This window comes from Chelonia mydas, chromosome 2, assembly GCF_015237465.2.
Source record: "Chelonia mydas isolate rCheMyd1 chromosome 2, rCheMyd1.pri.v2, whole genome shotgun sequence".
NCBI lineage: Eukaryota > Metazoa > Chordata > Testudines > Cheloniidae > Chelonia > Chelonia mydas.
This window is the reverse complement of record NC_057850.1, coordinates 218,527,381-218,542,903: the sequence shown is the minus strand read 5'-3', so window position 1 is coordinate 218,542,903 and position 15,523 is coordinate 218,527,381. Positions and strand designations below refer to the sequence as shown.

Genomic DNA, 15,523 nt, shown 5'->3' with positions numbered 1-15,523 from the left:
TGTGGCATCCCTCTCTTTTCTGGTATCTGGAACAGTAAATGGGTGGTGTCACACGGGGTTTCTGAAGCTGTTTTTCAGACAGTTGGGTTGACCAGCTTTTCAGCAGGAGCTTTGTTTCCACGCTCAGAATGTTAGGTGTAGAAATGCCTGTTTGACCAGTGCTGGCCCTCTTTAACTGTCTGTTTTCTAGGTATGGATTCTCAGAATGTAGAGGTGTTGTTCTGAGCTGTCCTGATCTTCTTCCGCTTGCCCATGCTTTTGGGGCACTGAGGCCTCAGATCTTCAATAGAGGTTTTTCACTGGTGTTTTTGCCAAGTGTTTTACCAGATATAACTGCAGACGTGCACTGCGTGGTACGTGGTAGGTGTCCACTATCAGTGCTTCCCCCACCTTCTTATCTCTGGCCACTTCCTCAGGCTAGTATCCTGTGAGGCAAATTATTCATAGTCTACTACATCAAAACCTTCAATCTTAAATAGACTTGCAGGGCACAAGTAAATATTTTTTCTTCCATAGATGTCTGATTTCTGCAACTGCAATACTGACCTAGCTTTTTTTTACCTTCTTCTCTCATAACATAACTATTCTAGTTGCTGGTCTCTCATTTCCTTCATGTCTAGTCTGGTTGTTTAGGAGAAACATTTTCTGTGTCTTCTGCCAGGAGCTGAAGCTTTTCTTTCTTCACATAAAATGGTCCTGAAAGATGATCTGCTGTGAAGAAGACTAAACTAACAAACTCGAAGGTGATCTATAACATGGAATTGGTAACTGGGGTTAGGAAGTAGATGATGGAAAGAAAAACTTTTGAAGATCTTACTTCATGCTTTGAGCATCTTATGGAGATGGCATGACATCATTCAAGCTTTCTGACGGTCATTGCAGCTGCTTGTGCCAGACAAGATTACTTAGTTCATTAACACATCTATTCCTTTATTTAGTAAGCACTTCAACATATGCTTAAGTCTCATTGGCTTCAGTGGGATGTGGGCATATGTATGGAGTTCAAACATGTTCTTAAGACTTTTCTTCAGAATGGGAATAGACTTGAGACTGTGTGCTAAGTGCTTTGCTGAATTCAGTGGGACTGCATGGACTGTAAATCGGGGCTGCATTCAGATCATTAGTTGTCCTGCATATTTTGTTGTTCTGTGTTAAGATTTTCCCATACTCAGTGTGAAGCAGAGAAGTTATTTTGTAAGTGCATTAAGCCATGTAGGGTGAGCTGCATTTTAGCCTCTTCCTCTGTTTTGGCTTTCACCTATTGCTAATCCCTTTCCTCTGTCAGTCAATCCAAGATGCAGTTCCTAATCTCTGGCGGGGGGAGATTTCCTTGAAGTCAGTACCAAACACAGACCCAGTGACCAGTAGGGGTTGCTATGAGAGCAGTGGATACAGAGAAATTGGTGTCCTTTTTGAGGTACCATAGTCGATGTGCCTTGCCCATGCAGACCTCTTTTCCCACGTACCACGCCCAGGCTCAGTAAGGCTCAGCAGTGAGTTCAGCATAGATGCTCTGCTGCTTAGTTATTCTTTGATGAAAGTATTTTTATATATTCTTTATTATATGCTAAGGTTGATAATTATAAAGCTGTAATTACTTGTTCATATTTGGGTAGTTACATACTTTGGAGATGCTTAATTTGATATTTTTCCATGGTCCATGGGAAAGGAGGTCGGCATACGCAAGGCACATCAGCTATATATAAATGCATTAAATTGAGCCATAGTATCCCTAGCATTCATTTCCAGATGCCCTTCATTATTGTTTTAATATCATTTGTCACTAGGACACTACTGATTTCCTTCTGTACTAGGGAAATAATTGAATTGGGCACGACGAGTTGCACTCTTTTGATTAAATGTTTTTTCTGTATTTCTATAAAATCATCATTAGCTATTTTGGCTCCAGTTCTATGTTCCATTGAACCAGCACTGCATTGTAAATCAATATTTTTTCAAAAAGACACTGCTGTAAATTGCCTAGACAGCATATGCATGGTTACTTCGGCTGCAATGCTGCTGCAGAGCCTGGGTAGTCTGCCTTCCTGGGAACTCCACAGGCAAGTCCATCCTATTTTTTAAAATACCTTTTCAGAATGAACATAATTCTCCGTCTAAATTTCATCAGCAATAATTCTGCTCTCTGTGTTCACCTGTAACTTTTTATATTACGCTCTACTGGGATTATCCTGCCTTTAGGGATTGCTTTGTTTTCTGCTTTAGATTTCCCCCTTTCTTAGCTGTAGTACAGCCGTACCATTTCAGCTTGTTAATGCAGAAAGATGTGAATTCAGTTGCTGAATGAGCCGAGACTGACTGCAAACACTAACGTTGCTAGAGATATGTTTAAGAGTTGCAGGTGAATCTGACCTGAATCTAACAGCAGCAAAACGGTAAGATGGTGTTTGTTTAAAATACTAGATTGAGTGCTGGGATCTCCTGTTAAACCAGAGCCAGAGTTATCACATGCTTCCAACTTGAGCAGGATTCATTCTGTGCATGTCAGTGGTGGGTTTTTTTGAACACTGAAAGCCTAGACAGATGAATGTGGTGGTTAGCACGGAATGCCACATGAGGCTATTCAGCGTACAGCCTTGTGAGACTCCCTAAATATCGCTTTTGGTTTCTAAATATCAGTAAAAAGGTAGGGAAAAGGTATGCTTTTTTTTGCTACTGCTCTATTGATCTCCTAAACGGCCTTATTTATTATAGTATAAAGAGGACAATATAGACAATTTTGCTGGTGTATGCTTGGCTGACTGCCCTCTGGGACAAGTGAGTGAAGGACGTGACCAGCCACTTTTTCATTTCTGCAAACAAGTCTCTGTATCCTGATAGGTCTGACTGGAATATATGTCTTTAGTAAATTAGAGATTTGCTTAATATGGGAAAATATACCATGAACCATCTTGAAATACGCTGACCTGTCATATGGAATGTATCTTCTTGATTGGTTAGCCATTTGGTTGTTTTCATGTTTATAAAGTAATGTAGTCATTGTCAGTGGTCGTTCTTGAATAGCTGGTGTAGAAGTGTGTTGGCAGCATTTTAGATCGCTGTAGAATATTTCAGCATGTATGAAAGCTTGGGGCAGCAGCATGCTCATAAAACCCCCCCAAAACCACTCACTCGGTTATGAGCAGTACAAGCAATAAGGATAAGAACATAACCATAACATGGCATAGCAATTTGAAATATTGTTGGTGATATTAATTGACAGGTAATATTTTGAGTTCTGCATCAAGCCAGAGACTTACTTTAAACTAAAATTTAATGAAACTAAAACATTTTTCTGTTCTATAGTATATTTTAGTCAGTAAATATATTTTTACACTTAGATAATGTCAAAAACAGAATTTCATCTTAGCAGAAATGCATGTCTAACGTTCACATGTTGTATAAAGTAATGCAGGTAAAAATTAGTTGTAGAAATACAGTAGAGGGTGGCAAAACTAGTACAGTAGTAATTTGATGGTGAAGCACAGTATTAATATCTACTCACTCTTTAGGTTTGTAGCAGATTATTGTGGGTGTTATTCTTTAGTGGGGGGGGCAAGTTAGGCATATGTCTAGATTATTCTATAAAATCTTAATTGTTCAGAGTTATTTTCTAGGTGTGTCTTTTTCTTAAAAATATATGTTCTTTAAGATTCTCTCCTCAGTGTACTATATTACATGTGAATTAAATGTGAGTGATATAAACTACCTGTTACACACTGTATTCAAACCCCCATGTACATTCTTATAGGTATCAGAAAGAGGATAATCTCAGGCATTTCTGTTTAAAGAATTACTTCAGCTACAAGCTGATTTTGACTGATCTATTTTCCCTGGGTTAAACTGCTATTTACCATTCTCAGCATAAGAAATGCACCACAAGTTTCCGTTACCCTGTAATAGATCAAATGTTCTGACTATTTGTGTTTCACTCCTTCAACGAACTGAAAGCAAAGTCTAGAAACTTTAAAGAAGGGTTTGGATTTTTTTTTTCTTTGAGCAAATGGTAAAGAAGGGTAAAGGTGGTGTAACAATTCGCTGAATAACGGCGCTGTTTTTACATCTCCTAAACTTTTCTGTCAGACTCAATGTTTAGAGACACAAGGTGGGTGAGGTAATACCTTTTATTGGATCAACTTCTATTTGAGAGAGAATATAGGTTTTCGAGCTTACCTCACCCACCTTGTCTCTCTAATATCCTGGGGCTGACATGGCTACAACAGCATTGCAGACTCAGTGTTTTTCAGATTTCCTTAAAAAAAGATTTTTCTTTATCTTTTCATATATGAAAATAAAACCAGCAATTCCATTCAATGCAGGTTACCTATCTGTACATTTTCCTCTTCTTGGATTCTCAAGCTCTTACTCTTGAGATTAAGAATTAAGCCAAGGGCATTTTAGACCTTTTTTATATGAAAATCTTGGTGGTGGTTTTCTTAAACTGTTGGTTAGTTAACACAGATTCCAAATTAACACAGACACAGGAGAAATCTGCAGAAAAGTTAAAAACATAACTTGGGAAACGTGAATATGTCTGACAAGCATGGTTTAAGGGAGAGACACTGCTGAATGCTTCATAAAGATTATCTAGCTGTTCTTCAGTGTGTGGCTCCATTACATAGTTACAACCCATTTGTAACCATGTGAGATAAGTCTATATCTATTAGAGGGTACCTCTTCAGGCTCCCTTATCACTCTGGCCTTGTAATTATTAATTTTAGTTTATTGCTATATGGCCCAAAGGGTGTTAGGCACCTTCTGAACAAATGAAAAGATGAGGTCCTTCTCCAAGTAGATTAAACTAAGGGGCTTCCTGACATGAGTCACTTCGTCATGCCAAGGCATTCCCTCTCCAGGCCACTTCCCATCACCCCAAATAATCACTTGTAAGCCTCTTGGAAAAGTCAAGACCATCTAGATCAGTGGTTTTCAAAGTTTTTTTTCTGGCCACCCAGTTGAAGAAAATTGTTGATGCCCGCGGCCCAACGGAGCTAGGCATGAGGGGTTTGGGGGTGAGAGGGGGCTCCAGGTTTGGGAGGGGGCATGGGCTTACCTCAGGTGGCTCCCAGTCAGCAGCACAGCAGGGGTGCTAAGGCAGGCTTCCTGCCTGTCTTGGCACTGTGGACTGCGCTGCACCCCAGAAGCAGAGAGCAGGTGGTCTGTCTCCTAGGCGGAAGTGGCTCCATGCAGCTCTTGCCCCCTCCCCCCAGGAAGCAGATCTGCTGCTGGCTGCTTCCAGGGTGCAGTGCGTTGTCAGAAAGGGTAGGACCTAGCCTGCCTTAAGTTGGCAGCACCGCTGACCGGGCCATTGAAAGTCCCATCAGCGCTGCTGACCAGAGCCGCCGCGACCCAGTGCCTTACATTCTGCGACCCAATACTGTGTTGCGACTCGCAGTTTGAAAACCACTGATCTGGGTGATCAGAGGATAATGTTAATCTTCTAATTAGCTGAGGTAAGGATGGTAAAGAGAACTGTTTCCATAATACCATTATTTGTGGAAAAAGTGGGGATTTTTTCAGATTCTTCCTTGATTCCTCAGAATTCAGATAGAAAGAACTTGAAAAAGTTAGATCTTAGATGATCTAAAATCTCCCTAGAACACCCCAGGAAGCATTCAGAAGGCCTGAAAGTCAACAAGGAAAATACTTAGACAAGCATAGTCCCAATTCACCTTGCTGGGTAAACCCTGATAAACTCGGGATTCTAAAAGTGTTTTTTCTAACAATGTCTCTAAGCTGAGGACTCCCCAGATAAAAGCAAAATCTGCATGAAGCTTCTTTGAAAGTGGACCTGCAAGTTGCTTCCCATGCAAGTAAGTGTTCTCTGCCATTAGAACAATTCTTGTCTCCCTGAGACCCCTATACATAAGAGAATTGATAGTACTCTAAAAAAGCTTTTGATTACTCTGCAGAACAAAAATTCATAACCACTCACAACCTTATTTGGCTCAGACGCTGCTAGAAAGAGTCACAAAGCTTTAGCGCAATCCACTATTACAGGTATCATCAAGGAAAATCCTTGCTCAATCAGCAAGCCTCCTGCATGGTGTAGCTTGCAGCACATTTTGCCTTTAGTCAACAGGTGTAATCAGTCGCAATTTGTCAAGCAGTCCCTGTGACAACATTATCTTAAGTCGCTAAGCTTTGCAGAATATAAGATGGTAACAATCCCTATCTGAAAATGTAGACTTTCTGGAATGCCTCAGAATTTACCCTAAAGCACCTGGTAGTCCAAAATAAAAGAAAAAGTCCTTGAATACTTCTCAGACCATTTGTCAGACCCCCTCTCCACTCAGCAAAGTTCTTGCAAGACAAGAAGAGATTGAGGTTGGGTTCCAGGCTATGCCATGCCTATTTTATGAACTTGGTTTGATTAACAATTGTTCTCCTAAAAATTCCATTGAGTGCAGCTCACACCGTAATGGTTGGTATTTCATCCAGATTGATCAATCTCTCACAAGACTTCTGGAAAGGAAAATGAGAGCATTAGATTTATCTAATGAAAATATAGGTACGTACTAAAGTCTGTGATGCTTAGGAACTGCCCCCAAAGTCTATTACTGGATTTGGGAAAGATTTAGCACCTGATTTAAATTCTAAAGTCAAATGTATTTTGCTTTCTGAACTAGAATTCCTTTAGGTGAGGTCTATATTGTATTAGAAAAATGCTGGAAGCCAGCATTTCTTTTCTTTTAGTGCAATAAGAGGAAGGTTCTCTATTAGAAAGTCAGTCAATTTCATTGATAGACTCCTGAGGGCTGTTTTATTGATTAGTAGCGTGCTACCTTTCCCCCATTCGTATCCGAATAGTTTCCCTCCCTTGAAACATCAGCTTAGTCCTTTGTATAGTGTGAAAGGATTCCTTCAAATATATGGTTTCTCTTCCCTTTCTTTACCTTGCGGTAAATATCTAGCTTTTCATTCCCATTTTCTTGTACTGTGTATATATATTATTGCCTTTGGGACAAGTTTATAAATTTTCCAAGTTGCTGTAATTCTAGATTTTTCTAGAGTGGATTTTTAGCACAGTGATAAATCCACCATAATAAGTATTTCCAAAGAAACAATCTAAGAGGCAGCACTGTCTCCTACTCTTCTTTTGAAATATATAATTTTATAGGAAATCAGACTGCAAATATACCGTTTTTAAACCTTTCACAGAAGTAATTTTATGCGATTACAGCTATGCTCATTCATGCTGAGCTCTCATATTGCAGCCACCATCAGTTTGAAACCTTTCCTTTTTACATTTTTTATGTTAAAGAAAAAAGATAAACTGCAGAGTTCATGATACTCAGCATAATCTCTGATACTATGGTTTCATTATAACATCTAGCAGAATCCTTAGTTATGGGTGGGGGCGTAATGTGGTTGTGGGGAATTTTACTTTAAAGTGCAGTACATCAGATACCGATAAACCCATTGTATTATGTTTTTTCAGACACCTTTTTGCTTTGAAAGTTACTGCAAGGCCAACAGAAATATGCAGAAGCTTCTGGAAAATTCTGTTAAGATTTTTTCATTCCAAATCTGAAGCATATTGCATTCAGGTCATTAATTTTGCATCCCAAATTGTAGAGAACAATCACCTATTTAAAAAAAAATAGATATATACATGTGTGAGACTCAAACACAAACATGGATACCTTTCTTTTAGTTATTTGTGCAGCTGCAGCTGAACGCTCAAACTTTGTGGCCACTTTATGATCAGAAGATGAATGTCCTGGTATGAAAACCGACCAAAAAGGCAGTGGTAGATGCAGTTTCAAAGGAGCTAAGTTGGGGTAGAAAAGTCTCAGAACTCTGAATTGTGTTCAAACCTGAGAATAAATGACTCTTTTAGTCCTTTTTCCATCCTAGCCTTTATGCAGTCTCTTTCAGCTATTTCAGAAACGCTCATCAAAATTCAATCATATCTTTTCCTAGTTATTTAAGAGTCCACTTCAATGCCTTTTCTCTCCCTCTCTTTTTTTTTTAAGGTTATTTTCAGAATTCAGGAACCGTCCTTTTCCTACCAGAAAATTCAAGGTTTCCTGATTGAATGTTCTGAGTAAAATAGTCATAGTCTCCTCTACTGGGATAAAACAATGAGGAGTCCTTGTGGCCTTATTGGGATCCAGAAAGTGGATCCCAACTTTGCCCTCCCACTGCTAAAGGATTCCGCCCCCAGCCTAAGGGGGGGTCCACAGGACCTGGAAAACCAAATAATTATGGGGGACAACTAATGAACAACAGGGACAGGAGTGCGGTCAAAGGGTCAAACAAAGGGCACCTTAGAGACTAACAAATTTATTTGCGCATAAGCTTTTATGGGCTACAACCCATTTTATCAGATGCATGGAGTGGAAAATGCAAGAGCAGGTATAAATACATGAAAGGATGGGAGTTGCCTTACCAAGTGTGAGGTCAGTCTAACGAGACAATTCACTTAACAGCAGGATACCAAGGGAGAAAAAATAACTTTTAAAGTGGTAATGAGATGGCTCATTTCAGACAGTTGACAAGAAGGTGTGAGTAACAGGAGGGGGAAATAAGTATGGGGAAATTAGGTTTAGGTTTTGTCATGACCCTACTTCTACTGGGATAATTGTAACCTTCCTCAAGGATCCCCTGTCTTCTTAGACATCTACTTGAAGTCATTTGGGAGAAAATTGTTGAGAAGCCACGGATGCACTTGCCAGTCATGTGTGTATGATGTCCAGCTCTCATCATCTTACCTGTGACCCAGTTAGCAACATTTTCCTAGGTATCTTTCTGCTTGCCAAGATCAGTACCGGGATGAAAGGCAGTGACTAAAGCTGAACCTTGGCAAAGTGCAGGTGATGTCTGCGGGAGTACGGAAACACATGAAAGATATAACAAGTGCTATTTTCTCATCTTCCTGTGAGGGAGTCTGCCTCCAGCTTGTGAAGTCAGTGCACACCCATGGGACCTCATTCCTGCTGGACATGCAGATAGTGACAACCATAAGAATGCTTTCTTCCGTTTACGAAGCTGGAAGATTGGGTCCCATCTATTAAACAAAGACCTGGCCACAATAGTCACTGCAGCAATGAATGAGCACTCCAGCATTAAAAGAGCATCAGTTAATGCAGAATAACACAGCGTGCTGCCTCAGCAACAGCTGCTGACAGCCTTGATGCTCAGCTCTCTACATGGGGTGCCCACAGAATATCTGGTCAAATCCAAGGTCTCAGAGTTTGATATTAAAGGGGCCTCCATGGAACTCCTCCAACGTAGCTTAGGGAGCGCTACTTTCATTGTGGCATTGACCTCTCTTCAAAGCTATGCTCCTGAGGAATTGTGAAGCTGCTGACCTCAGTGGTGAGAACAGGAGAGATGGCTTTCTTGGCAGTAGAGCTAACGCTTTGGAAAACATAATCAGATCAAGATATAAAATTCATTACATCTTCTTAGCTTTTCCATAGTGGCAACTAAAAACATCAAAAAAGAGAGAGAGTGGAAGAAAAGAAGAATAAAGGGAAGGCAAAAAGGATGAGAGAGTAGTAGGAAAGGAAGTTGTAGGGGGAGGAGGAGGAAATAAATAAGCAACATACCGTCAACTATTCTGGAGGAAGTAGAAAGAAAAATCAGACCATTAGACTATAGGAATCTTTGATTTTTTTCTTGGGAGGCACTCATGCCCTGATCCAAAGTCCGCTGAAGAGAATGGAAAGACCCACATTGATTTTAGCAGACCGAGTCAGGCTCTTTTTGCTGCACATAATTCTTATTAATTAAAATATCCCTTTTTAATTCAGATTTGTATCTGACTGTGAGGATTTTTTATTTTCTATTATTAAATCACAAATTGAGCTTTAATCTAAGTTTTCACTGGCTCAAGAACCTGTGTTGAGCAGAGTCTTTACCAAGTTGGTATTTTGGGGGGCCCCATCGATTGCCATTGCAGTTAATGTGTGAACAATATTGACCATATACAGTCTCTTAGGTATTTACTGCACAGGACGCATGTAGGAGAACATAATTCTTGGTTTAGGAGATTTGCTTACTGAATCACCAGTTATTCTGTTTGCTGAGGAAATGCTTTGACGTCAACACTAGGTTTTGATGTTGGGTAACTAATAAGCCATAGGAGGGCTCTGACCTGTGGCCATGCTTTTATCTACATTTTCAGTTGGGATTTGCCATTGGCCATAAAAATTAGGGATACAGGATATATTTTATGAATAAAGGGCCCAGTTCAGTGGGAGTTTTTCAAGAGCAAATGCTCCAGGAACAGGCATTAAACTAATCAAGTTGAGTATGTTTTGATCTTCTTACTACTCTGGACCAGAGGTACCTTATGGTGGTGGAAGTAAAGGAATGGAGATGTATGCACAGTGGCTGGGGTTGTCGAAGGTGTCTAAGGGAGTTTGGCACTCCAATCCCATTGAAAATAATTGTGTACCTAATCGCCATTTATGCCTTTTAAAATCTCCCTCCATTGTGGTTATTTTCAGAATCCCAGCAAAAATAAGCACTCCCCTGTTAACACCCTTAAATGAGAGCATATCTGGGTGTTGGAGGAGCTACTGTATTTTTATGTCTGTTCCTTTAACCACTTCATGATCATAAGAGAGGCTTGGAAGAGATAATATAAATCTTTAAACTCTGAAAGATTTATATGAAATTAATAATTTAACTAATATAAAACCATTAATAATGCATTAATGGAAGGAAAACTGTGTAGGAATTTGAATCATATTTGCACATGTAGCCATCTGTTGGAGCAGGAGGCTGAGTAGAAAACACTTTTTTTTTGGTTGGGAAAGTGATTTGAAAATACATTTTTTTAATCCTTTATTTTTAAATGCTGTTCATACGGTTACAGAGGAGAATACAGACCGCAGATCTTAATGGGTCACTCAGCAATGGTGTATAGAAGCTATCTCTTATATTTCTGTTTTCTGTTACACATTTGCAATGCTAGTATATATGCGGCATGCACACTGCTGAAGCAGCTTAATTTCATGTATTGAAACTTCACATACTTTGAAATGAAGTTGAGGTACTGAGATCTACATAATTTTAATACTTAGCACTTGCATAGTTCTGTGCATTTTCAAAGTGCTTCACAAACATTATTTAAACCTTGCACCTGCTCTGATAAATATATTCTAATTTTATAAATGAGGATTCACAATTTGTCCAAGATCACAAGGCAAATAATTGGCATAGAGAGAAAACAAATTCAATAATTCCTGGCTCTCTGTCCTGTGCTTAGATTCAGTAGACAGCACTAATGTTCAGAGACTACATTAGCAGAATAAATGTATGCATATAATTTACGTTGAAAGCTCAGCCAACTCCCCCCCCCCCCCCCAAAAAAAAAAAAAAAAAAAACCCCAACAACCCCAAAAGCAAACTGTATATTGTACTATGTATCAAAAGGTTTCAGCAGTTGATTTGCTTGGCATGAGTGGGTCCTTCATTTGCCTGAATCAAGTGCTGAACACGTGCTGTTAATAGTTAGTTATACATGTACAGGTAAATTCTCTTAATGTTATAAACTTGTATATGAAAAGCTGTTGAAATCGAATATAATTTAGCACTACATTAATATCGCTTAGAAAATTCCAAAAAATATGACTGTTTCATAACAGATTTAATGAAGTAATTATCAAACAAAATCAGTGGGAGGTAATCACTGAAACACAAAGAAGAGCCTAACAAATCTACCATGTCAGCAGAAACATAGTGATTATGAACAGATTCATTTCCCAACCTATTCTACAACTACAATTCATGTACGAATGTAAAACTGATCCCCTTTCTAGAAGGCTGGTTTTATTAACAAAGAAAACAATAAAAGAGCAAAGATCAGCCAAACTGAAAAACAGGTTTTGTGCTGATCCCGGTATTCCTACTTCAGGACTGCTCAGCTCACACACTGCATCCTCTCTCTCTCCCACGGAGGACCCATCCCACCTCCCTTACATATAGGTGGGATAATGAGCCACCTGTCTCAGTGATGCAGTAGAGCCCACTTAATTTTTTCTCAGTAGAATCAACACCTGCTGGATGGAGTGTTTCAGGTGAAAATGGAGTATTAATGTAAGAGCTTCCAGCTCAAAATTTCTTCTGAACAGCACTTCAGTTCTTATATTTGTAATCATCCTGATGACAAAGACATTGGGTTTTAACAGCAGCCTTGACTTCAAAAAGAGAACCATCCTTACTGGAGTAAGCTTTTGATATGGGGATATGACAGGAAGATTGATAAAGAAGCTGCTTTAGGTTTGTTCTGTTACACCTGTGAAGGGATATGTACAATAAGGATTATATGATACGATCAGATCCCCAGCATAAGACTCCAAAATTTGTCTTTCCTTGTGCATTTAACTGGCTGATGGGAGGCTCTGCACCCTATTACTATCGTTTTATTTAAATAGCACCTAGAATAAGATTTATCCCTGTAATGAGCAGCTTACCGTATGAATGCACAACATACAGACAAGGGAGTGGAGAAAGGAAGCAGCACAAAATTGTTTATTACTTTCAGAATCAAAATTCTCCTTTTCCCCCCTGACCTTATAATAACCTCAATTTGCTGCCTTGTAGTTACTTAATGCTTTTCTGTTGGAAATTATATTTTGTTCTCTTTGGTTTTTCCTTAATGGTATTTTTTCTCTTTCTCGAAATTTTTAACCCAACCTCATTCCATCCCGTGTTTCCCCTCATATATTATCAACACCCTTGCTGCCTACTTCCAGTCCCGCCTGTACCCATCAACTGTTTCTTTGACTCTTTCTTATTCTAGCACTAATAGTGTACTATCTGCTTACCCTTCACAATTGTCATCGGCTTCTGTTGAACAGCCCAGTAATTGTTCCTCCCCTTCGCTCCACAAGGTGACTCCAACTTGCCTCCCATGCCTTCATCCCAACAGTTAGGCCCTCTTCTCCACATTAAGCAATCTGCTGAGGCTGGTGCTGCTGCCATCACAGAGACTCCTGGACCAGTGAATGTGTCCTCTATTGCTGCCTTCCAGGGGAGTTGGAGAATTGTGTGAGCTGCCCCCAGGAGTTACTAATAGCCACATATGGTCACAGGCAGAAGGAGTTTTGCTGGTGTCTTGTCCTGCAAAAAGAGTGAATCGCAAAACTGAATAATCTTCCAAAAACTATCCTAAACCGCATTCCATCATCAGAAAAGGTCAAAATCCAATATTTATACAAAAGCGTATTAATTTATTGTCTCATTTTATTTTGCCTTTTAGAGTGTGCCGTTGTCGTTTTGATATTTGCTGGTGCTATCCTTCTATCTAGCTGTAAAAATGCCTTCAGTGAGGCAGTGTGGCCTCTCTCTGAACTGGAGTGTGAGGGAACAGTACACTCCCCTGGGTGGGCAGAGCCAAACCCACCCACTCACCGGAAGTACCAGGGCAAGACAGGAAGTAGAAAAGGAGAGCCCAGGAGCTCAGTTGCTGCTGAGCCACAGGAGAGGAGAGACGCCTCTCCTAGGGAGCAGATGCCCCTGCAAGAACCTGGCCTAGCTCCGGAGTGGACCGACGCCTTGCTGTCAGGGGAGGCAGATGAGGACCCCGAGGAGGTGCTGGAGCTACCAGTGGCTGAATACCCCAAGGAGATAGGGGATCTTTGGACCACAGGACCCTATACCCAGTCTGTGGTAGGAAGTAGCCCAAGGGGACTAGACTCTAGTCCAGTTCTGCTGCCGGACAGCGAGTCAGGGTGTTGCGCCTGGAATCCCAGCTGACCCAGTGGCAGATCACTCTGCTACTGTTAGGGCTCTGGGGGCTGGGATGCCTATGTCCCCCTGTGGCCTGTGTCCCCCTACTCCCTGACACTCCACTTCTGGAGTGGTAGCCTCCCCATCTTCGTCCAGGAGGCCTGTTAAAGTCTACCCCCTGCCTGAGCTCGCTAGACTATATTGGGTGCTCACCCCTGCCTGAGCCCTACGTGTTTGCTGCTCTGCCCTGCTTGAGGGCCTGGGCTTATATAAGACTGCTACATCTCTGAACACAGGCCAGAGCCCTAACTATTTGTGGTTCTGCCCCCAGAGGGAGCCAGAGCCCCTCTACAGACTATTTGTAGCTGTCTGCCCCAGCCATGTGGCTGGGGGCTAAAGACAGTTGTGCTTCATCCCGCCCAAGGGGCTGGAGCTGCCCCTCATAAGTCTGTCACTTGTGGTCTGCCAGTAGCGAGGGACCACTGCAATGCCATATAACTAAATGTGATACATTATTTGGTCTCAGACATGGCTGCTGTGTTGCAAGGCCAGTTGCTCCATTTCAGAGTGATGTGTTTAGTATCGGGATGACTGTTTAATCCTAAATTTTCTTTTTTGTGCTAAAGCACATTGGAAAATAAAATGCCTTTTCTAGAAGTAAGAAAAATTCAGGTCCGGATGGGAAACTGTGCGAATTAATGCCTTCTGCTCTTGCAGCTATATAGACACTAGTCAGTGATAGCTGTGATATCAGGGATAAATACATCCTGGAAATCTGCAATTTAAATGCAGAATCTTATATTCAGGGATATTTTTGATATTTCAAGAAATAATGTGATTCTTCTTTGAGTAATAACCCTATGGGTGCTCCACTGTAGGTGTGTCTGCCTCCGTGAGTTGCTGATCGGAGAACTCTGGTAGTAGTCAGTCCTGCATGTGCTGCTCCCTGTCTGCCATGAGGCTAGTTAGCACACATGGGTGACCCTCCTCAGTTCCTTCTCAACCACCCCTGGCTAGAGACAGAGGTGTCCGTTCGCGGATCATTAACTCTTTTTAGAATTGCTCATTTTAGCTTCCCTTGAAGGTTTTTCTTTGTTACTTGGTTTGTATTTTTATTTGGCCATATTACGTGCCAGCAAAAGACATGGAATTTCTCTTTTCCCACCTGCCTCCCAATTTGATCATTGGTGCTGGCGGCCCCTAGAGTTAACTGCGTGCACAATCAGTTCCTTTGACTGGGACTGGAAACATTTAGATCTGTTCGGCAGGAAGGCATATTCCTTAGCTACTCTCCAGTTCCACGCAGCAAACTATCAAGCCTTGTTGGTAAAACATGACTACACAAAACTTGGTTTATTTATTGAGCAACTTCCTGATTCTCACAAGGGTTAATTCAAGGCCATAGTCAACGAGGGCTAGGTGGTGGCTAAAATGTCCCTCCGGTCCGTGCTAGATGCAACTGACATGGTGGCATGCTTGATTTCCATGACCATTGTGGTGAGACAGGCTTTGTGGCTTCACTTATCTGGCTTCGCTAAAGAGGTCCAAACTACAGTGGAAGATCTTCCTTTTGAAGGGATGAAGTTATGTGCTGAGAAGACAGTCGCATCCCTTCACACATTGAAGGATTCTAGGGTAACTCTTTTGATCCCTCAGGATTTATACTCCTGCCTACAAAAGAAAGTACTGTCCTCAGCCACCACTGAAGTTCCGCTCATCACAATACACATCTCAGTACTTGTCACAAAGATCTTACAAGCCGCAGAGGAAGAAGCCTAGATTCCCCAGGCGAAAGCAGTTGGGATCTCAACCAACTTCCTCTCAGTCCTCCACCTTG

At 41.0% G+C, this 15,523-nt stretch overlaps 1 protein-coding gene across 4 annotated transcripts in view; it reads left to right on the top strand.

Moving 5' to 3' along the window:
• The window catches only part of CDK14 (cyclin dependent kinase 14), a 505,722-nt gene that overhangs the window by 112,625 nt on the left and 377,574 nt on the right, over positions 1 to 15,523 (top strand). The window contains exon 1 of one of the 4 annotated variants that reach the window (XM_043541222.1): positions 1,948 to 2,060. The exons of 1 other annotated variant lie outside the window; for it this stretch is intronic. The gene's annotated coding sequence lies outside the window, so the exon portion shown is untranslated. Of the gene's footprint in view, positions 1 to 1,947; positions 2,061 to 2,257; positions 2,394 to 2,511; positions 2,645 to 15,523 lie in introns of those variants that run through there. 2 more of the 4 variants (XM_037890728.2, XM_037890729.2) reach the window with 2 other exon arrangements.